The sequence below is a fragment of the Spermophilus citellus genome, assembly GCF_964194105.1.
Source record: "Spermophilus citellus genome assembly, chromosome: 8".
In the NCBI taxonomy this organism is placed as follows: domain Eukaryota; kingdom Metazoa; phylum Chordata; class Mammalia; order Rodentia; family Sciuridae; genus Spermophilus; species Spermophilus citellus.
Genome location: NC_138189.1, coordinates 76,778,739 through 76,802,946, shown reverse-complemented (window position 1 = coordinate 76,802,946; position 24,208 = coordinate 76,778,739).

Below are 24,208 nucleotides of genomic sequence, written 5' to 3'. Positions count from 1 at the left end.
CCTAAGCAGTGACTGGCGAGAAACACTTTCATGGAAAGGGGTTGCCAAGCTTCCAAAAATTACGAATCTCCAGAAATCTCAGCAAATACTTTTTCACCCAAACTGGATGATACTTTCAGGTAATGATCAGTACACTAAGGCGACTTGGTTCCCAAAATTTCGTTCTTCTATGTTGAAGCATTCGTTTCCAGTAACAGTTTGAAATTTTAGGTTTCACTCTGTTTTCTCCTATATTGATAGATGTATTTGGAACTCTAAATCCAACACGGTTTGTGCTAGCTTCTTGAAACTTGACACAATAAAGTAGTTTCACGTTCTATCTCTATGTTTTGTTTTCTCTTGATGTAGCCCTAAGCAGTGACTGGCGAGAAACACTTTCATGGAAAGGGGTTGCCAAGCTTCCAAAAATTACGAGTCTCCAGAAATCTCAGCAAATACTTTTTCACCCAAACTGGATGATACTTTCAGGTAATGATCAGTACACTAAGGCGACTTGGTTCCCCACATTTCGTTCTGCTACGTTGAAGCGTTCGTTTCCAGTAACAGTTTGAATTTTTAGGTTTCACTCTGTTTTCTCCTATATTGATAGATGTATTTGGAACTCTAAATCCAACACGGTTTGTGCTAGCTTCTTGAAACTTGACACAATAAAGTAGTTTCACGTTCTATCTCTATGTTTTGTTTCCTCTTGATGTAGCCCTAAGCAGTGACTGGCGAGAAACCCTTTCATGGAAAGGGGTTGCCAAGCTTCCAAAAATTACGAATCTCCAGAAATCTCAGCAAATACTTTTTCACCCAAACTGGATGATACTTTCAGGTAATGATCAGTACACTAAGGCGACTTGGTTCCCAAAATTTCGTTCTTCTATGTTGAAGCATTCGTTTCCAGTAACAGTTTGAATTTTTAGGTTTCACTCTGTTTACTCCTATATTGATAGATGTATTTGGAACTCTAAATCCAACACGGTTTGTGCTAGCTTCTTGAAACTTGACACAATGAATTAGTTTCACGTTCTATCTCTATGTTTTGTTTCCTCTTTCTGTAGCCCTAAGCAGTGACTGGCGAGAAACACTTTCATGGAAAGGGGTTGCCAAGCTTCCAAAAATTACGAATCTCCAGAAATCTCAGCAAATACTTTTTAACCCAAACTGGATGATACTTTCAGTTAATGATCAGTACACTAAGGCGACTTGATTTACCAAATTTCGTTCTTCTATGTTGAAGCGTTCGGTTCCAGTAACAGTTTGAATTTTTAGGTTTCACTCTGTTTACTCCTATATTGATAGATGTATTTGGAACTCTAAATCCAACACGGTTTGTGCTAGCTTCTTGAAACTTGACACAATAAAGTAGTTTCACGTTCTATCTCTATGTTTTGTTTCCTCTTGATGTAGCCCTAAGCAGTGACTGACGAGAAACACTTTCATGGAAAGGGGTTGCCAAGCTTCCAAAAATTACGAATCTCCAGAAATCTCAGCAAATACTTTTTCACCCAAACTGGATGATACTTTCAGGTAATGATCAGTACACTAAGGCGACTTGGTTTCCCAAATTTCGTTCTTCTATGTTGAAGCGTTTGTTTCCAGTAACAGTTTGAATTTGTAGGTTTCACTCTGTTTACACCTATATTGATAGATGTATTTGGAACTCTAAATCCAACACGGTTTGTGCTAGCTTCTTGAAACTTGACACAATAAAGTAGTTTCACGTTCTATCTCTATGCTTTGTTTCCTCTTGATGTAGCCCTAAGCAGTGACTGGCAAGAAACACTTTCATGGAAAGGGGTTGCCAAGCTTCCAAAAATTACGAATCTCCTGAAATCTCAGCAAATACTTTTTCAGCCAAACTGGATGATACTTTCAGGTAATGATCAGTACACTAAGGCGACTTGGTTTCCCACATTTCGTTCTTCTATGGTGAAGCGTTCGTTTCCAGTAACAGTTTGAATTTTTAGGTTTCACTCTGTTTACTCCTATATTGATAGATGTATTTGGAACTCTAAATCCAACACGGTTTGTGCTAGCTTCTTGAAACTTGACACAGTACAGTAGTTTCACGTTCTATCTCTATGTTTTGTTTCCTCTTGATGTAGCCCTAAGCAGTGACTGGCGAGAAACACTTTCATGGAAAGGGGTTGCCAAGCTTCCAAAAATTACGAATCTCCAGAAATCTCAGCAAATACTTTTTCACCCAAACTGGATGATACTTTCAGGTAATGATCAGTACACTAAGGCGACTTGGTTCCCAAAATTTCGTTCTTCTATGTTGAAGCATTCGTTTCCAGTAACAGTTTGAATTTTTAGGTTTCACTCTGTTTTCTCCTATATTGATAGATGTATTTGGAACTCTAAATCCAACACGGTTTGTGCTAGCTTCTTGAAACTTGACACAGTACAGTAGTTTCACGTTCTATCTCTATGTTTTGTTTCCTCTTGATGTAGCCCTAAGCAGTGACTGGCGAGAAACACTTTCATGGAAAGGGGTTGCCAAGCTTCCAAAAATTACGAATCTCCAGAAATCTCAGCAAATACTTTTTCACCCAAACTGGATGATACTTTCAGGTAATGATCAGTACACTAAGGCGACTTGGTTTCCCACATTTCGTTCTTCTATGTTGAAGCGTTCGTTTCCAGTAACAGTTTGAATTTTTAGGTTTCACTCTGTTTACTCCTATATTGATAGATGTATTTGGAACTCTAAATCCAACACGGTTTGTGCTAGCTTCTTGAACCTTGACACAATAAAGTAGTTTCACGTTCTATCTCTATGTTTTGTTTACTCTTGATGTAGCCCTAAGCAGTGACTGGCGAGAAACACTTTCATGGAAAGGGGTTGCCAAGCTTCCAAAAATTACGAATCTCCAGAAATCTCAGCAAATACTTTTTAACCCAAACTGGATGATACTTTCAGGTAATGATCAGTACACTAAGGCGACTTGGTTTCCCAAATTTCGTTCTTCTATGTTGAAGTGTTCGTTTCCAGTAACAGTTTGATTTTTTAGGTTTCACTCTGTTTACTCCTATATTGATAGATGTATTTGGAACTCTAAATCCAACACGGTTTGTGCTAGCTTCTTGAAACTTGACACAGTACAGTAGTTTCACGTTCTATCTCTATGTTTTGTTTCCTCTTGATGTAGCCCTAAGCAGTGACTGTCGAGAAACACTTTCATGGAAAGGGGTTGCCAAGCTTCCAAAAATTACGAATCTCCAGAAATCTCAGCAAATACTTTTTCACCCAAACTGGATGATACTTTCAGGTAATGATCAGTACACTAAGGCGACTTGGTTCCCAAAATTTCGTTCTTCTATGTTGAAGCATTCGTTTCCAGTAACAGTTTGAATTTTTAGGTTTCACTCTGTTTTCTCCTATATTGATAGATGTATTTGGAACTCTAAATCCAACACGGTTTGTGCTAGCTTCTTGAAACTTGACACAATAAAGTAGTTTCACGTTCTATCTCTATGTTTTGTTTTCTCTTGATGTAGCCCTAAGCAGTGACTGGCGAGAAACACTTTCATGGAAAGGGGTTGCCAAGCTTCCAAAAATTACGAATCTCCAGAAATCTCAGCAAATACTTTTTCACCCAAACTGGATGATACTTTCAGGTAATGATCAGTACACTAAGGCGACTTGGTTCCCCACATTTCGTTCTGCTACGTTGAAGCGTTCGTTTCCAGTAACAGTTTGAATTTTTAGGTTTCACTCTGTTTTCTCCTATATTGATAGATGTATTTGGAACTCTAAATCCAACACGGTTTGTGCTAGCTTCTTGAAACTTGACACAATAAAGTAGTTTCACGTTCTATCTCTATGTTTTGTTTTCTCTTGATGTAGCCCTAAGCAGTGACTGGCGAGAAACACTTTCATGGAAAGGGGTTGCCAAGCTTCCAAAAATTACGAATCTCCAGAAATCTCAGCAAATACTTTTTCACCCAAACTGGATGATACTTTCAGGTAATGATCAGTACACTAAGGCGACTTGGTTTCCCACATTTCGTTCTTCTATGTTGAAGCGTTCGTTTCCAGTAACAGTTTGAATTTTTAGGTTTCACTCTGTTTACTCCTATATTGATAGATGTATTTGGAACTCTAAATCCAACACGGTTTGTGCTAGCTTCTTGAAACTTGACACAATAAAGTAGTTTCACGTTCTATCTCTATGTTTTGTTTCCTCTTGATGTAGCCCTAAGCAGTGACTGGCGAGAAACACTTTCATGGAAAGGGGTTGCCAAGCTTCCAAAAATTACGAATCTCCAGAAATCTCAGCAAATACTTTTTCACCCAAACTGGATGATACTTTCAGGTAATGATCAGTACACTAAGGCGACTTGGTTTCCCAAATTTCGTTCTTCTATGTTGAAGCGTTCGTTTCCAGTAACAGTTTGAATTTTTAGGTTTCAATCTGTTTACTCCTATATTGATAGATGTGTTTGGAACTCTAAATCCAACACGGTTTGTGCTAGCTTCTTGAAACTTGACACAGTACAGTAGTTTCACGTTCTATCTCTATGTTTTGTTTCCTCTTGATGTAGCCCTAAGCAGTGACTGGCGAGAAACACTTTCATGGAAAGGGGTTGCCAAGCTTCCAAAAATTACGAATCTCCAGAAATCTCAGCAAATACTTTTTCACCCAAACTGGATGATACTTTCAGGTAATGATCAGTACACTAAGGCGACTTGGTTCCCAAAATTTCGTTCTTCTATGTTGAAGCATTCGTTTCCAGTAACAGTTTGAATTTTTAGGTTTCACTCTTTTTTCTCCTATATTGATAGATGTATTTGGAACTCTAAATCCAACACGGTTTGTGCTAGCTTCTTGAAACTTGACACAATAAAGTAGTTTCACGTTCTATCTCTATGTTTTGTTTCCTCTTGATGTAGCCCTAAGCAGTGACTGGCGAGAAACTCTTTCATGGAAAGGGGTTGCCAAGCTTCCAAAAATTACGAATCTCCAGAAATCTCAGCAAATACTTTTTCACCCAAACTGGATGATACTTTCAGGTAATGATCAGTACACTAAGGCGACTTGGTTCCCAAAATTTCGTTCTTCATTGTTGAAGCATTCGTTTCCAGTAACAGTTTGAATTTTTAGGTTTCACTCTGTTTTCTCCTATATTGATAGATGTATTTGGAACTCTAAATCCAACACGGTTTGTGCTAGCTTCTTGAAACTTGACACAGTACAGTAGTTTCACGTTCTATCTCTATGTTTTGTTTCCTCTTGATGTAGCCCTAAGCAGTGACTGGCGAGAAACACTTTCATGGAAAGGGGTTGCCAAGCTTCCAAAAATTACGAATCTCCAGAAATCTCAGCAAATACTTTTTCAGCCAAACTGGATGATACTTTCAGGTAATGATCAGTACACTAAGGCGACTTGGTTTCCCACATTTCGTTCTTCTATGTTGAAGCGTTCGTTTCCAGTAACAGTTTGAATTTTTAGGTTTCACTCTGTTTACTCCTATATTGATAGATGTATTTGGAACTCTAAATCCAACACGGTTTGTGCTAGCTTCTTGAACCTTGACACAATAAAGTAGTTTCACGTTCTATCTCTATGTTTTGTTTACTCTTGATGTAGCCCTAAGCAGTGAGTGGCGAGAAACACTTTCATGGAAAGGGGTTGCCAAGCTTCCAAAAATTACGAATCTCCAGAAATCTCAGCAAATACTTTTTAACCCAAACTGGATGATACTTTCAGGTAATGATCAGTACACTAAGGCGACTTGGTTTCCCAAATTTCGTTCTTCTATGTTGAAGTGTTCGTTTCCAGTAACAGTTTGATTTTTTAGGTTTCACTCTGTTTACTCCTATATTGATAGATGTATTTGGAACTCTAAATCCAACACGGTTTGTGCTAGCTTCTTGAAACTTGACACAGTACAGTAGTTTCACGTTCTATCTCTATGTTTTGTTTCCTCTTGATGTAGCCCTAAGCAGTGACTGGCGAGAAACACTTTCATGGAAAGGGGTTGCCAAGCTTCCAAAAATTACGAATCTCCAGAAATCTCAGCAAATACTTTTTCACCCAAACTGGATGATACTTTCAGGTAATGATCAGTACACTAAGGCGACTTGGTTCCCAAAATTTCGTTCTTCTATGTTGAAGCATTCGTTTCCAGTAACAGTTTGAATTTTTAGGTTTCACTCTGTTTTCTCCTATATTGATAGATGTATTTGGAACTCTAAATCCAACACGGTTTGTGCTAGCTTCTTGAAACTTGACACAATAAAGTAGTTTCACGTTCTATCTCTATGTTTTGTTTTCTCTTGATGTAGCCCTAAGCAGTGACTGGCGAGAAACACTTTCATGGAAAGGGGTTGCCAAGCTTCCAAAAATTACGAATCTCCAGAAATCTCAGCAAATACTTTTTCACCCAAACTGGATGATACTTTCAGGTAATGATCAGTACACTAAGGCGACTTGGTTCCCCACATTTCGTTCTGCTACGTTGAAGCGTTCGTTTCCAGTAACAGTTTGAATTTTTAGGTTTCACTCTGTTTTCTCCTATATTGATAGATGTATTTGGAACTCTAAATCCAACACGGTTTGTGCTAGCTTCTTGAAACTTGACACAATAAAGTAGTTTCACGTTCTATCTCTATGTTTTGTTTTCTCTTGATGTAGCCCTAAGCAGTGACTGGCGAGAAACACTTTCATGGAAAGGGGTTGCCAAGCTTCCAAAAATTACGAATCTCCAGAAATCTCAGCAAATACTTTTTCACCCAAACTGGATGATACTTTCAGGTAATGATCAGTACACTAAGGCGACTTGGTTCCCCACATTTCGTTCTGCTACGTTGAAGCGTTCGTTTCCAGTAACAGTTTGAATTTTTAGGTTTCACTCTGTTTACTCCTATATTGATAGATGTATTTGGAACTCTAAATCCAACACGGTTTGTGCTAGCTTCTTGAAACTTGACACAATAAAGTAGTTTCACGTTCTATCTCTATGTTTTGTTTCCTCTTGATGTAGCCCTAAGCAGTGACTGGCGAGAAACACTTTCATGGAAAGGGGTTGCCAAGCTTCCAAAAATTACGAATCTCCAGAAATCTCAGCAAATACTTTTTCACCCAAACTGGATGATACTTTCAGGTAATGATCAGTACACTAAGGCGACTTGGTTTCCCACATTTCGTTCTTCTATGTTGAAGCGTTCGTTTCCAGTAACAGTTTGAATTTTTAGGTTTCACTCTGTTTACTCCTATATTGATAGATGTATTTGGAACTCTAAATCCAACACGGTTTGTGCTAGCTTCTTGAAACTTGACACAATAAAGTAGTATCACGTTCTATCTCTATGTTTTGTTTCCTCTTGATGTAGCCCTAAGCAGTGACTGGCGAGAAACACTTTCATAGAAAGGGGTTGCCAAGCTTCCAAAAATTACGAATCTCCAGAAATCTCAGCAAATACTTTTTCACCCAAACTGGATGATACTTTCAGGTAATGATCAGTACACTAAGGCGACTTGGTTTCCCAAATTTCGTTCTTCTATGTTGAAGCGTTCGTTTCCAGTAACAGTTTGAATTTTTAGGTTTCAATCTGTTTACTCCTATATTGATAGATGTGTTTGGAACTCTAAATCCAACACGGTTTGTGCTAGCTTCTTGAAACTTGACACAGTACAGTAGTTTCACGTTCTATCTCTATGTTTTGTTTCCTCTTGATGTAGCCCTAAGCAGTGACTGGCGAGAAACACTTTCATGGAAAGGGGTTGCCAAGCTTCCAAAAATTACGAATCTCCAGAAATCTCAGCAAATACTTTTTCACCCAAACTGGATGATACTTTCAGGTAATGATCAGTACACTAAGGCGACTTGGTTCCCAAAATTTCGTTCTTCTATGTTGAAGCATTCGTTTCCAGTAACAGTTTGAATTTTTAGGTTTCACTCTTTTTTCTCCTATATTGATAGATGTATTTGGAACTCTAAATCCAACACGGTTTGTGCTAGCTTCTTGAAACTTGACACAATAAAGTAGTTTCACGTTCTATCTCTATGTTTTGTTTCCTCTTGATGTAGCCCTAAGCAGTGACTGGCGAGAAACTCTTTCATGGAAAGGGGTTGCCAAGCTTCCAAAAATTACGAATCTCCAGAAATCTCAGCAAATACTTTTTCAGCCAAACTGGATGATACTTTCAGGTAATGATCAGTACACTAAGGCGACTTGGTTTCCCACATTTCGTTCTTCTATGTTGAAGTGTTCGTTTCCAGTAACAGTTTGATTTTTTAGGTTTCACTCTGTTTACTCCTATATTGATAGATGTATTTGGAACTCTAAATCCAACACGGTTTGTGCTAGCTTCTTGAAACTTGACACAGTACAGTAGTTTCACGTTCTATCTCTATGTTTTGTTTCCTCTTGATGTAGCCCTAAGCAGTGACTGGCGAGAAACACTTTCATGGAAAGGGGTTGCCAAGCTTCCAAAAATTACGAATCTCCAGAAATCTCAGCAAATACTTTTTCACCCAAACTGGATGATACTTTCAGGTAATGATCAGTACACTAAGGCGACTTGGTTCCCAAAATTTCGTTCTTCTATGTTGAAGCATTCGTTTCCAGTAACAGTTTGAATTTTTAGGTTTCACTCTGTTTTCTCCTATATTGATAGATGTATTTGGAACTCTAAATCCAACACGGTTTGTGCTAGCTTCTTGAAACTTGACACAATAAAGTTGTTTCACGTTCTATCTCTATGTTTTGTTTTCTCTTGATGTAGCCCTAAGCAGTGACTGGCGAGAAACACTTTCATGGAAAGGGGTTGCCAAGCTTCCAAAAATTACGAATCTCCAGAAATCTCAGCAAATACTTTTTCACCCAAACTGGATGATACTTTCAGGTAATGATCAGTACACTAAGGCGACTTGGTTCCCCACATTTCGTTCTGCTACGTTGAAGCGTTCGTTTCCAGTAACAGTTTGAATTTTTAGGTTTCACTCTGTTTACTCCTATATTGATAGATGTATTTGGAACTCTAAATCCAACACGGTTTGTGCTAGCTTCTTGAAACTTGACACAATAAAGTAGTTTCACGTTCTATCTCTATGTTTTGTTTCCTCTTGATGTAGCCCTAAGCAGTGACTGGCGAGAAACACTTTCATGGAAAGGGGTTGCCAAGCTTCCAAAAATTACGAATCTCCAGAAATCTCAGCAAATACTTTTTCACCCAAACTGGATGATACTTTCAGGTAATGATCAGTACACTAAGGCGACTTGGTTTCCCACATTTCGTTCTTCTATGTTGAAGCGTTCGTTTCCAGTAACAGTTTGAATTTTTAGGTTTCACTCTGTTTACTCCTATATTGATAGATGTATTTGGAACTCTAAATCCAACACGGTTTGTGCTAGCTTCTTGAAACTTGACACAATAAAGTAGTATCACGTTCTATCTCTATGTTTTGTTTCCTCTTGATGTAGCCCTAAGCAGTGACTGGCGAGAAACACTTTCATAGAAAGGGGTTGCCAAGCTTCCAAAAATTACGAATCTCCAGAAATCTCAGCAAATACTTTTTCACCCAAACTGGATGATACTTTCAGGTAATGATCAGTACACTAAGGCGACTTGGTTTCCCAAATTTCGTTCTTCTATGTTGAAGCGTTCGTTTCCAGTAACAGTTTGAATTTTTAGGTTTCAATCTGTTTACTCCTATATTGATAGATGTGTTTGGAACTCTAAATCCAACACGGTTTGTGCTAGCTTCTTGAAACTTGACACAGTACAGTAGTTTCACGTTCTATCTCTATGTTTTGTTTCCTCTTGATGTAGCCCTAAGCAGTGACTGGCGAGAAACACTTTCATGGAAAGGGGTTGCCAAGCTTCCAAAAATTACGAATCTCCAGAAATCTCAGCAAATACTTTTTCACCCAAACTGGATGATACTTTCAGGTAATGATCAGTACACTAAGGCGACTTGGTTCCCAAAATTTCGTTCTTCTATGTTGAAGCATTCGTTTCCAGTAACAGTTTGAATTTTTAGGTTTCACTCTTTTTTCTCCTATATTGATAGATGTATTTGGAACTCTAAATCCAACACGGTTTGTGCTAGCTTCTTGAAACTTGACACAATAAAGTAGTTTCACGTTCTATCTCTATGTTTTGTTTCCTCTTGATGTAGCCCTAAGCAGTGACTGGCGAGAAACTCTTTCATGGAAAGGGGTTGCCAAGCTTCCAAAAATTACGAATCTCCAGAAATCTCAGCAAATACTTTTTCAGCCAAACTGGATGATACTTTCAGGTAATGATCAGTACACTAAGGCGACTTGGTTTCCCACATTTCGTTCTTCTATGTTGAAGTGTTCGTTTCCAGTAACAGTTTGATTTTTTAGGTTTCACTCTGTTTACTCCTATATTGATAGATGTATTTGGAACTCTAAATCCAACACGGTTTGTGCTAGCTTCTTGAAACTTGACACAGTACAGTAGTTTCACGTTCTATCTCTATGTTTTGTTTCCTCTTGATGTAGCCCTAAGCAGTGACTGGCGAGAAACACTTTCATGGAAAGGGGTTGCCAAGCTTCCAAAAATTACGAATCTCCAGAAATCTCAGCAAATACTTTTTCACCCAAACTGGATGATACTTTCAGGTAATGATCAGTACACTAAGGCGACTTGGTTCCCAAAATTTCGTTCTTCTATGTTGAAGCATTCGTTTCCAGTAACAGTTTGAATTTTTAGGTTTCACTCTGTTTTCTCCTATATTGATAGATGTATTTGGAACTCTAAATCCAACACGGTTTGTGCTAGCTTCTTGAAACTTGACACAATAAAGTAGTTTCACGTTCTATCTCTATGTTTTGTTTTCTCTTGATGTAGCCCTAAGCAGTGACTGGCGAGAAACACTTTCATGGAAAGGGGTTGCCAAGCTTCCAAAAATTACGAATCTCCAGAAATCTCAGCAAATACTTTTTCACCCAAACTGGATGATACTTTCAGGTAATGATCAGTACACTAAGGCGACTTGGTTCCCCACATTTCGTTCTTCTACGTTGAAGCGTTCGTTTCCAGTAACAGTTTGAATTTTTAGGTTTCACTCTGTTTTCTCCTATATTGATAGATGTATTTGGAACTCTAAATCCAACACGGTTTGTGCTAGCTTCTTGAAACTTGACACAATAAAGTAGGTTCACGTTCTATCTCTATGTTTTGTTTTCTCTTGATGTAGCCCTAAGCAGTGACTGGCGAGAAACACTTTCATGGAAAGGGGTTGCCAAGCTTCCAAAAATTACGAATCTCCAGAAATCTCAGCAAATACTTTTTCACCCAAACTGGATGATACTTTCAGGTAATGATCAGTACACTAAGGCGACTTGGTTCCCCACATTTCGTTCTGCTACGTTGAAGCGTTCGTTTCCAGTAACAGTTTGAATTTTTAGGTTTCACTCTGTTTACTCCTATATTGATAGATGTATTTGGAACTCTAAATCCAACACGGTTTGTGCTAGCTTCTTGAAACTTGACACAATAAAGTAGTTTCACGTTCTATCTCTATGTTTTGTTTCCTCTTGATGTAGCCCTAAGCAGTGACTGGCGAGAAACACTTTCATGGAAAGGGGTTGCCAAGCTTCCAAAAATTACGAATCTCCAGAAATCTCAGCAAATACTTTTTCACCCAAACTGGATGATACTTTCAGGTAATGATCAGTACACTAAGGCGACTTGGTTTCCCACATTTCGTTCTTCTATGTTGAAGCGTTCGTTTCCAGTAACAGTTTGAATTTTTAGGTTTCACTCTGTTTACTCCTATATTGATAGATGTATTTGGAACTCTAAATCCAACACGGTTTGTGCTAGCTTCTTGAAACTTGACACAATAAAGTAGTTTCACGTTCTATCTCTATGTTTTGTTTCCTCTTGATGTAGCCCTAAGCAGTGACTGGCGAGAAACACTTTCATAGAAAGGGGTTGCCAAGCTTCCAAAAATTACGAATCTCCAGAAATCTCAGCAAATACTTTTTCACCCAAACTGGATGATACTTTCAGGTAATGATCAGTACACTAAGGCGACTTGGTTTCCCAAATTTCGTTCTTCTATGTTGAAGCGTTCGTTTCCAGTAACAGTTTGAATTTTTAGGTTTCAATCTGTTTACTCCTATATTGATAGATGTGTTTGGAACTCTAAATCCAACACGGTTTGTGCTAGCTTCTTGAAACTTGACACAGTACAGTAGTTTCACGTTCTATCTCTATGTTTTGTTTCCTCTTGATGTAGCCCTAAGCAGTGACTGGCGAGAAACACTTTCATGGAAAGGGGTTGCCAAGCTTCCAAAAATTACGAATCTCCAGAAATCTCAGCAAATACTTTTTCACCCAAACTGGATGATACTTTCAGGTAATGATCAGTACACTAAGGCGACTTGGTTCCCAAAATTTCGTTCTTCTATGTTGAAGCATTCGTTTCCAGTAACAGTTTGAATTTTTAGGTTTCACTCTTTTTTCTCCTATATTGATAGATGTATTTGGAACTCTAAATCCAACACGGTTTGTGCTAGCTTCTTGAAACTTGACACAATAAAGTAGTTTCACGTTCTATCTCTATGTTTTGTTTCCTCTTGATGTAGCCCTAAGCAGTGACTGGCGAGAAACTCTTTCATGGAAAGGGGTTGCCAAGCTTCCAAAAATTACGAATCTCCAGAAATCTCAGCAAATACTTTTTCACCCAAACTGGATGATACTTTCAGGTAATGATCAGTACACTAAGGCGACTTGGTTCCCAAAATTTCGTTCTTCATTGTTGAAGCATTCGTTTCCAGTAACAGTTTGAATTTTTAGGTTTCACTCTGTTTTCTCCTATATTGATAGATGTATTTGGAACTCTAAATCCAACACGGTTTGTGCTAGCTTCTTGAAACTTAACAAAATAAATTAGTTTCACGTTCTATCTCTATGTTTTGTTCCCTCTTGATGTAGCCCTAAGCAGTGACTGGCGAGAAACACTTTCATGGAAAAGGGTTGCCAAGCTTCCAAAAATTACGAATCTCCAGAAATCTCAGCAAATACTTTTTCACCCAAACTGGATGATACTTTCAGGTAATGATCAGTACACTAAGGCGACTTGGTTTCCCAAATTTCGTTCTTCTATGTTGAAGCGTTCGTTTCCAGTAACAGTTTGAATTTTTAGGTTTCACTCTGTTTACTCCTATATTGATAGATGTATTTGGAACTCTAAATCCAACACGGTTTGTGCTAGCTTCTTGAAACTTGACACAATAAAGTAGTTTCACGTTCTATCTCTATGTTTTGTTTCCTCTTGCTGTAGCCCTAAGCAGTGACTGGCGAGAAACACTTTCATGGAAAGGGGTTGCCAAGCTTCCAAAAATTACGAATCTCCAGAAATCTCAGCAAATACTTTTTCACCCAAACTGGATGATACTTTCAGGTAATGATCAGTACACTAAGGCGACTTGGTTCCCAAAATTTCGTTCTTCTATGTTGAAGCATTCGTTTCCAGTAAAAGTTTGAATTTTTAGGTTTCACTCTGTTTTCTCCTATATTGATAGATGTATTTGGAACTCTAAATCCAACACGGTTTGTGCTAGCTTCTTGAAACTTGACACAATAAAGTAGTTTCACGTTCTATCTCTATGTTTTGTTTCCTCTTGATGTAGCCCTAAGCAGTGACTGGCGAGAAACACTTTCATGGAAAGGGGTTGCCAAGCTTCCAAAAATTACGAACCTCCAGAAATCTCAGCAAATACTTTTTCACCCAAACTGGATGATACTTTCAGGTAATGATCAGTACACTAAGCCCACTTGCTTCACCAAATTTCGTTCTTCTACGTTGAAGCGTTCGTTTCCAGTAACAGTTTGAATTTTTAGGTTTCACTCTGTTTACTCCTATATTGATAGATGTATTTGGAACTCTAAATCCAACACGGTTTGTGCTAGCTTCTTGAAACTTGACACAGTACAGTAGTTTCACGTTCTATCTCTATGTTTTGTTTCCTCTTGATGTAGCCCTAAGCAGTGACTGGCGAGAAACACTTTCATGGAAAGGGGTTGCCAAGCTTCCAAAAATTACGAATCTCCAGAAATCTCAGCAAATACTTTTTCAACCAAACTGGATGATACTTTCAGGTAATGATCAGTACACTAAGGCGACTTGGTTCCCCACATTTCGTTCTGCTACGTTGAAGCGTTCGTTTCCAGTAACAGTTTGAATTTTTAGGTTTCACTCTGTTTACTCCTATATTGATAGATGTATTTGGAACTCTAAATCCAACACGGTTTGTGCTAGCTTCTTGAAACTTGACACAATAAAGTAGTTTCACGTTCTATCTCTATGTTTTGTTTCCTCTTGATGTAGCCCTAAGCAGTGACTGGCGAGAAACACTTTCATGGAAAGGGGTTGCCAAGCTTCCAAAAATTACGAATCTCCAGAAATCTCAGCAAATACTTTTTCACCCAAACTGGATGATACTTTCAGGTAATGATCAGTACACTAAGGCGACTTAGTTTCCCACATTTCGTTCTTCTATGTTGAAGCGTTCGTTTCCAGTAACAGTTTGAATTTTTAGGTTTCACTCTGTTTACTCCTATATTGATAGATGTATTTGGAACTCTAAATCCAACACGGTTTGTGCTAGCTTCTTGAAACTTGACACAATAAAGTAGTTTCACGTTCTATCTCTATGTTTTGTTTCCTCTTGATGTAGCCCTAAGCAGTGACTGGCGAGAAACACTTTCATGGAAAGGGGTTGCCAAGCTTCCAAAAATTACGAATCTCCAGAAATCTCAGCAAATACTTTTTCACCCAAACTGGATGATACTTTCAGGTAATGATCAGTACACTAAGGCGACTTGGTTTCCCAAATTTCGTTCTTCTATGTTGAAGCGTTCGTTTCCAGTAACAGTTTGAATTTTTAGGTTTCAATCTGTTTACTCCTATATTGATAGATGTGTTTGGAACTCTAAATCCAACACGGTTTGTGCTAGCTTCTTGAAACTTGACACAGTACAGTAGTTTCACGTTCTATCTCTATGTTTTGTTTCCTCTTGATGTAGCCCTAAGCAGTGACTGGCGAGAAACACTTTCATGGAAAGGGGTTGCCAAGCTTCCAAAAATTACGAATCTCCAGAAATCTCAGCAAATACTTTTTCACCCAAACTGGATGATACTTTCAGGTAATGATCAGTACACTAAGGCGACTTGGTTCCCAAAATTTCGTTCTTCTATGTTGAAGCATTCGTTTCCAGTAACAGTTTGAATTTTTAGGTTTCACTCTTTTTTCTCCTATATTGATAGATGTATTTGGAACTCTAAATCCAACACGGTTTGTGCTAGCTTCTTGAAACTTGACACAATAAAGTAGTTTCACGTTCTATCTCTATGTTTTGTTTCCTCTTGATGTAGCCCTAAGCAGTGACTGGCGAGAAACTCTTTCATGGAAAGGGGTTGCCAAGCTTCCAAAAATTACGAATCTCCAGAAATCTCAGCAAATACTTTTTCACCCAAACTGGATGATACTTTCAGGTAATGATCAGTACACTAAGGCGACTTGGTTCCCAAAATTTCGTTCTTCATTGTTGAAGCATTCGTTTCCAGTAACAGTTTGAATTTTTAGGTTTCACTCTGTTTTCTCCTATATTGATAGATGTATTTGGAACTCTAAATCCAACACGGTTTGTGCTAGCTTCTTGAAACTTAACAAAATAAATTAGTTTCACGTTCTATCTCTATGTTTTGTTCCCTCTTGATGTAGCCCTAAGCAGTGACTGGCGAGAAACACTTTCATGGAAAAGGGTTGCCAAGCTTCCAAAAATTACGAATCTCCAGAAATCTCAGCAAATACTTTTTCACCCAAACTGGATGATACTTTCAGGTAATGATCAGTACACTAAGGCGACTTGGTTTCCCAAATTTCGTTCTTCTATGTTGAAGCGTTCGTTTCCAGTAACAGTTTGAATTTTTAGGTTTCACTCTGTTTACTCCTATATTGATAGATGTATTTGGAACTCTAAATCCAACACGGTTTGTGCTAGCTTCTTGAAACTTGACACAATAAAGTAGTTTCACGTTCTATCTCTATGTTTTGTTTCCTCTTGCTGTAGCCCTAAGCAGTGACTGGCGAGAAACACTTTCATGGAAAGGGGTTGCCAAGCTTCCAAAAATTACGAATCTCCAGAAATCTCAGCAAATACTTTTTCACCCAAACTGGATGATACTTTCAGGTAATGATCAGTACACTAAGGCGACTTGGTTCCCAAAATTTCGTTCTTCTATGTTGAAGCATTCGTTTCCAGTAAAAGTTTGAATTTTTAGGTTTCACTCTGTTTTCTCCTATATTGATAGATGTATTTGGAACTCTAAATCCAACACGGTTTGTGCTAGCTTCTTGAAACTTGACACAATAAAGTAGTTTCACGTTCTATCTCTATGTTTTGTTTCCTCTTGATGTAGCCCTAAGCAGTGACTGGCGAGAAACACTTTCATGGAAAGGGGTTGCCAAGCTTCCAAAAATTACGAACCTCCAGAAATCTCAGCAAATACTTTTTCACCCAAACTGGATGATACTTTCAGGTAATGATCAGTACACTAAGCCCACTTGCTTCACCAAATTTCGTTCTTCTACGTTGAAGCGTTCGTTTCCAGTAACAGTTTGAATTTTTAGGTTTCACTCTGTTTACTCCTATATTGATAGATGTATTTGGAACTCTAAATCCAACACGGTTTGTGCTAGCTTCTTGAAACTTGACACAGTACAGTAGTTTCACGTTCTATCTCTATGTTTTGTTTCCTCTTGATGTAGCCCTAAGCAGTGACTGGCGAGAAACACTTTCATGGAAAGGGGTTGCCAAGCTTCCAAAAATTACGAATCTCCAGAAATCTCAGCAAATACTTTTTCACCCAAACTGGATGATACTTTCAGGTAATGATCAGTACACTAAGGCGACTTGGTTCCCAAAATTTCGTTCTTCTATGTTGAAGCATTCGTTTCCAGTAACAGTTTGAATTTTTAGGTTTCACTCTGTTTTCTCCTATATTGATAGATGTATTTGGAACTCTAAATCCAACACGGTTTGTGCTAGCTTCTTGAAACTTGACACAATAAAGTAGTTTCACGTTCTATCTCTATGTTTTGTTTTCTCTTGATGTAGCCCTAAGCAGTGACTGGCGAGAAACACTTTCATGGAAAGGGGTTGCCAAGCTTCCAAAAATTACGAATCTCCAGAAATCTCAGCAAATACTTCTTCACCCAAACTAGATGATACTTTCAGGTAATGATCAGTACACTAAGGCGACTTGGTTCCCCACATTTCGTTCTGCTACGTTGAAGCGTTCGTTTCCAGTAACAGTTTGAATTTTTAGGTTTCACTCTGTTTTCTCCTATATTGATAGATGTATTTGGAACTCTAAATCCAACACGGTTTGTGCTAGCTTCTTGAAACTTGACACAATAAAGTAGTTTCACGTTCTATCTCTATGTTTTGTTTCCTCTTGATGTAGCCCTAAGCAGTGACTGGCGAGAAACCCTTTCATGGAAAGGGGTTGCCAAGCTTCCAAAAATTACGAATCTCCAGAAATCTCAGCAAATACTTTTTCACCCAAACTGGATGATACTTTCAGGTAATGATCAGTACACTAAGGCGACTTGGTTTCCCAAATTTCGTTCTTCTATGTTGAAGCGTTCGTTTCCAGTAACAGTTTGAATTTTTAGGTTTCACTCTCTTTTCTCCTATATTGATAGATGTATTTGGAACTCTAAATCCAACACGGTTTGTGCTAGCTTCTTGAAACTTGACACAATAAAGTAGTTTCACGTTATATCTCTATGCTTTGTTTCCTCTTGATGTAGCCCTAAGCAGTGACTGGCGAGAAACACTTTCATGGAAAGGGGTTGCCAAGCTTCCAAAAATTACGAATCTCCAGAAATGTCAGCAAATACTTTTTCACCCAAACTGGATGATACTTTCAGGTAATGATCAGTACACTAAGGCGACTTGGTTTCCCACATTTCGTTCTTCTACGTTAAAGCGTTCGTTTCCAGTAACAGTTTGAATTTTTAGGTTTCACTCTGTTTACTCCTATATTGATAGATGTATTTGGAACTCTAAATTCAACACGGTTTGTGCTAGCTTCTTGAAACTTGACACAATAAAGTAGTTTCACGTTCTATCTCTATGTTTTGTTTCCTCTTGATGTAGCCCTAAGCAGTGACTGGCGAGAAACACTTTCATGGAAAGGGGTTGCCAAGCTTCCAAAAATTACGAATCTCCAGAAATCTCAGCAAATACTTTTTCACCCAAACTGGATGATACTTTCAGGTAATGATCAGTACACTAAGGCGACTTGGTTTCCCAAATTTCGTTCTTCTATGTTGAAGCGTTCGTTTCCAGTAACAGTTTGAATTTTTAGGTTTAACTCTGTTTACTCCTATATTGATAGATGTATTTGGAACTCTAAATCCAACACGGTTTGTGCTAGCTTCTTGAAACTTGACACAGTACAGTAGTTTCAGGTTCTATCTCTATGTTTTGTTTCCTCTTGATGTAGCCCTAAGCAGTGACTGGCGAGAAACACTTTCATGGAAAGGGGTTGCCAAGCTTCCAAAAATTACGAATCTCCAGAAATCTCAGCAAATACTTTTTCACCCAAACTGGATGATACTTTCAGGTAATGATCAGTACACTAAGGCGACTTGGTTCCCAAAATTTCGTTTTTCTATGTTGAAGCGTTCGTTTCCAGTAACAGTTTGAATTTTTAGGTTTCACTCTGTTTTCTCCTATATTGATAGATGTATTTGGAACTCTAAATCCAACACGGTTTGTGCTAGCTTCTTGAAACTTGACACAATAAAGTAGTTTCACGTTCTATCTCTATGTTTTGTTTCCTCTTGATGTAGCCCTAAGCAGTGACTGGCGAGAAACACTTTCATGGAAAGGGGTTGCCAAGCTTCCAAAAATTACGAATCTCCAGAAATCTCAGCAAATACTTTTTCACCCAAACTGGATGATACTTTCAGGTAATGATCAGTACACTAAGGCGACTTGGTTTCCCAAATTTCGTTCTTCTATGTTGAAGCGTTCGTTTCCAGTAACAGTTTGAATTTTTAGGTTTAACTCTGTTTACTCCTATATTGATAGATGTATTTGGAACTCTAAATCCAACACGGTTTGTGCTAGCTTCTTGAAACTTGACACAGTACAGTAGTTTCAGGTTCTATCTCTATGTTTTGTTTCCTCTTGATGTAGCCCTAAGCAGTGACTGGCGAGAAACACTTTCATGGAAAGGGGTTGCCAAGCTTCCAAAAATTACGAATCTCCAGAAATCTCAGCAAATACTTTTTCACCCAAACTGGATGATACTTTCAGGTAATGATCAGTACACTAAGGTGACTTGGTTCCCAAAATTTCGTTCTTCTATGTTGAAGCATTCGTTTCCAGTAACAGTTTGAATTTTTAGGTTTCACTCTGTTTTCTCCTATATTGATAGATGTATTTGGAACTCTAAATCCAACACGGTTTGTGCTAGCTTCTTGAAACTTGACACAGTACAGTAGTTTCACGTTCTATCTCTATGTTTTGTTTCCTCTTGATGTAGCCCTAAGCAGTGACTGGCGAGAAACACTTTCATGGAAAGGGGTTGCCAAGCTTCCAAAAATTACGAATCTCCAGAAATCTCAGCAAATACTTTTTCACCCAAACTGGATGATACTTTCAGGTAATGATCAGTACACTAAGGCGACTTGGTTCCCAAAATTTCGTTCTTCTATGTTGAAGCATTCGTTTCCAGTAACAGTTTGAATTTTTAGGTTTCACTCTGTTTTCTCCTATATTGATAGATGTATTTGGAACTCTAAATCCAACACGGTTTGTGCTAGCTTCTTGAAACTTGACACAATAAAGTAGTTTCACGTTCTATCTCTATGTTTTGTTTTCTCTTGATGTAGCCCTAAGCAGTGACTGGCGAGAAACACTTACATGGAAAGGGGTTGCCAAGCTTCCAAAAATTACGAATCTCCAGAAATCTCAGCAAATACTTTTTCACCCAAACTGGATGATACTTTCAGGTAATGATCAGTACACTAAGGCGACTTGGTTCCCCACATTTCGTTCTGCTACGTTGAAGCGTTCGTTTCCAGTAACAGTTTGAATTTTTAGGTTTCACTCTGTTTTCTCCTATATTGATAGATGTATTTGGAACTCTAAATCCAACACGGTTTGTGCTAGCTTCTTGAAACTTGACACAATAAAGTAGTTTCACGTTCTATCTCTATGTTTTGTTTCCTCTTGATGTAGCCCTAAGCAGTGACTGGCGAGAAACACTTTCATGGAAAGGGGTTGCCAAGCTTCCAAAAATTACGAATCTCCAGAAATCTCAGCAAATACTTTTTCACCCAAACTGGATGATACTTTCAGGTAATGATCAGTACACTAAGGCGACTTGGTTTCCCAAATTTCGTTCTTCTACGTTGAAGCGTTCGTTTCCAGTAACAGTTTGAATTTTTAGGTTTCACTCTGTTTACTCCTATATTGATAGATGTATTTGGAACTCTAAATCCAACACGGTTTGTGCTAGCTTCTGAAACTTGACACAGTACAGTAGTTTCAGGTTCTATTTCTATGTTTTGTTTCCTCTTGATGTAGCCCTAAGCAGTGACTGGCGAGAAACACTTTCATGGAAAGGGGTTGCCAAGCTTCCAAAAATTACGAATCTCCAGAAATCTCAGCAAATACTTTTTCACCCAAACTGGATGATACTTTCAGGTAATGATCAGTACACTAAGGTGACTTGGTTTCCCAAATTTCGTTCTTCTATGTTGAAGCGTTCGTTTCCAGTAACAGTTTGAATTTTTAGGTTTCACTCTGTTTACTCCTATATTGATAGATGTATTTGGAACTCTAAATCCAACACGGTTTGTGCTAGCTTCTTGAAACTTGACACAGTACAGTAGTTTCAGGTTCTATCTCTATGTTTTGTTTCCTCTTGATGTAGCCCTAAGCAGTGACTGGCGAGAAACACTTTCATGGAAAGGGGTTGCCAAGCTTCCAAAAATTACGAATCTCCAGAAATCTCAGCAAATACTTTTTCACCCAAACTGGATGATACTTTCAGGTAATGATCAGTACACTAAGGCGACTTGGTTCCCAAAATTTCGTTCTTCTACGTTGAAGCGTTCGTTTCCAGTAACAGTTTGAATTTTTAGGTTTCACTCTGTTTACTCCTATATTGATAGATGTATTTGGAACTCTAAATCCAACACGGTTTGTGCTAGCTTCTTGAAACTTGACACAATAAAGTAGTTTCACGTTCTATCTCTATGCTTTGTTTCCTCTTGATGTAGCCCTAAGCAGTGACTGGCGAGAAACACTTTCATGGAAAGGGGTTGCCAAGCTTCCAAAAATTACGAATCTCCAGAAATCTCAGCAAATACTTTTTCACCCAAACTGGATGATACTTTCAGGTAATGATCAGTACACTAAGGCGACTTGGTTCCCAAAATTTCGTTCTTCTATGTTGAAGCATTCGTTTCCAGTAACAGTTTGAATTTTTAGGTTTCACTCTGTTTTCTCCTATATTGATAGATGTATTTGGAACTCGAAATCCAACACGGTTTGTGCTAGCTTCTTGAAACTTGACACAATAAAGTAGTTTCACGTTCTATCTCTATGTTTTGTTTCCTCTTGATGTAGCCCTAAGCAGTGACTGGCGAGAAACACTTTCATGGAAAGGGGTTGCCAAGCTTCCAAAAATTACGAATCTCCAGAAATCTCAGCAAATACTTTTTCACCCAAACTGGATGATACTTTCAGGTAATGATCAGTACACTAAGGCGACTTGGTTTCCCAAATTTCGTTCTTCTATGTTGAAGCGTTCGGTTCCAGTAACAGTTTGAATTTTTAGGTTTCACTCTCTTTTCTCCTATATTGATAGATGTATTTGGAACTCTAAATCCAACACGGTTTGTGCTAGCTTCTTGAAACTTGACACAATAAAGTAGTTTCACGTTCTATCTCTATGCTTTGTTTCCTCTTGATGTAGCCCTAAGCAGTGACTGGCGAGAAACACTTTCATGGAAAGGGGTTGCCAAGCTTCCAAAAATTACGAATCTCCAGAAATCTCAGCAAATACTTTTTCACCCAAACTGGATGATACTTTCAGGTAATGATCAGTACACTAAGGCGACTTGGTTTCCCACATTTCGTTCTTCTACGTTAAAGCGTTCGTTTCCAGTAACAGTTTGAATTTTTAGGTTTCACTCTGTTTACTCCTATATTGATAGATGTATTTGGAACTCTAAATTCAACATGGTTTGTGCTAGCTTCTTGAAACTTAACACAATAAAGTAGTTTCACGTTCTATCTCTATGTTTTGTTTCCTCTTGATGTAGCCCTAAGCAGTGACTGGCGAGAAACACTTTCATGGAAAGGGGTTGCCAAGCTTCCAAAAATTACGAATCTCCAGAAATCTCAGCAAATACTTTTTCACCCAAACTGGATGATACTTTCAGGTAATGATCAGTACACTAAGGCGACTTGGTTTCCCAAATTTCGTTCTTCTATGTTGAAGCGTTCGTTTCCAGTAACAGTTTGAATTTTTAGGTTTAACTCTGTTTACTCCTATATTGATAGATGTATTTGGAACTCTAAATCCAACACGATTTGTGCTAGCTTCTTGAAACTTGACACAGTACAGTAGTTTCAGGTTCTATCTCTATGTTTTGTTTCCTCTTGATGTAGCCCTAAGCAGTGACTGGCGAGAAACACTTTCATGGAAAGGGGTTGCCAAGCTTCCAAAAATTACGAATCTCCAGAAATCTCAGCAAATACTTTTTCACCCAAACTGGATGATACTTTCAGGTAATGATCAGTACACTAAGGCGACTTGGTTCCCCACATTTTGTTCTGCTACGTTGAAGCATTCGTTTCCAGTAACAGTTTGAATTTTTAGGTTTCACTCTGTTTTCTCCTATATTGATAGATGTATTTGAAACTCTAAATCCAACACGGTTTGTGCTAGCTTCTTGAAACTTGACACAATAAAGTAGTTTCACGTTCTATCTCTATGTTTTGTTTCCTCTTGATGTAGCCCTAAGCAGTGACTGGCGAGAAACACTTTCATGGAAAGGGGTTGCCAAGCTTCCAAAAATTACGAATCTCCAGAAATCTCAGCAAATACTTTTTCACCCAAACTGGATGATACTTTCAGGTAATGATCAGTACACTAAGGCGACTTGGTTCCCCACATTTCGTTCTGCTACGTTGAAGCGTTCGTTTCCAGTAACAGTTTGAATTTTTAGGTTTCACTCTGTTTTCTCCTATATTGATAGATGTATTTGGAACTCTAAATCCAACACGGTTTGTGCTAGCTTCTTGAAACTTGACACAATAAAGTAGTTTCACGTTCTATCTCTATGTTTTGTTTCCTCTTGATGTAGCCCTAAGCAGTGACTGGCGAGAAACACTTTCATGGAAAGGGGTTGCCAAGCTTCCAAAAATTACGAATCTCCAGAAATCTCAGCAAATACTTTTTCACCCAAACTGGATGATACTTTCAGGTAATGATCAGTACACTAAGGCGACTTGGTTTCCCAAATTTCGTTCTTCTATGTTGAAGCGTTCGGTTCCAGTAACAGTTTGAATTTTTAGGTTTCACTCTCTTTTCTCCTATATTGATAGATGTATTTGGAACTCTAAATCCAACACGGTTTGTGCTAGCTTCTTGAAACTTGACACAATAAAGTAGTTTCACGTTCTATCTCTATGCTTTGTTTCCTCTTGATGTAGCCCTAAGCAGTGACTGGCGAGAAACACTTTCATGGAAAGGGGTTGCCAAGCTTCCAAAAATTACGAATCTCCAGAAATCTCAGCAAATACTTTTTCACCCAAACTGGATGATACTTTCAGGTAATGATCAGTACACTAAGGCGACTTGGTTTCCCACATTTCGTTCTTCTACGTTAAAGCATTCGTTTCCAGTAACAGTTTGAATTTTTAGGTTTCACTCTGTTTACTCCTATATTGATAGATGTATTTGGAACTCTAAATCCAACACGGTTTGTGCTAGCTTCTTGAAACTTGACACAATAAAGTAGTTTCACGTTCTAGCTCTATGTTTTGTTTCCTCTTGATGTAGCCCTAAGCAGTGACTGGCGAGAAACACTTTCATGGAAAGGGGTTGCCAAGCTTCCAAAAATTACGAATCTCCAGAAATCTCAGCAAATACTTTTTCACCCAAACTGGATGATACTTTCAGGTAATGATC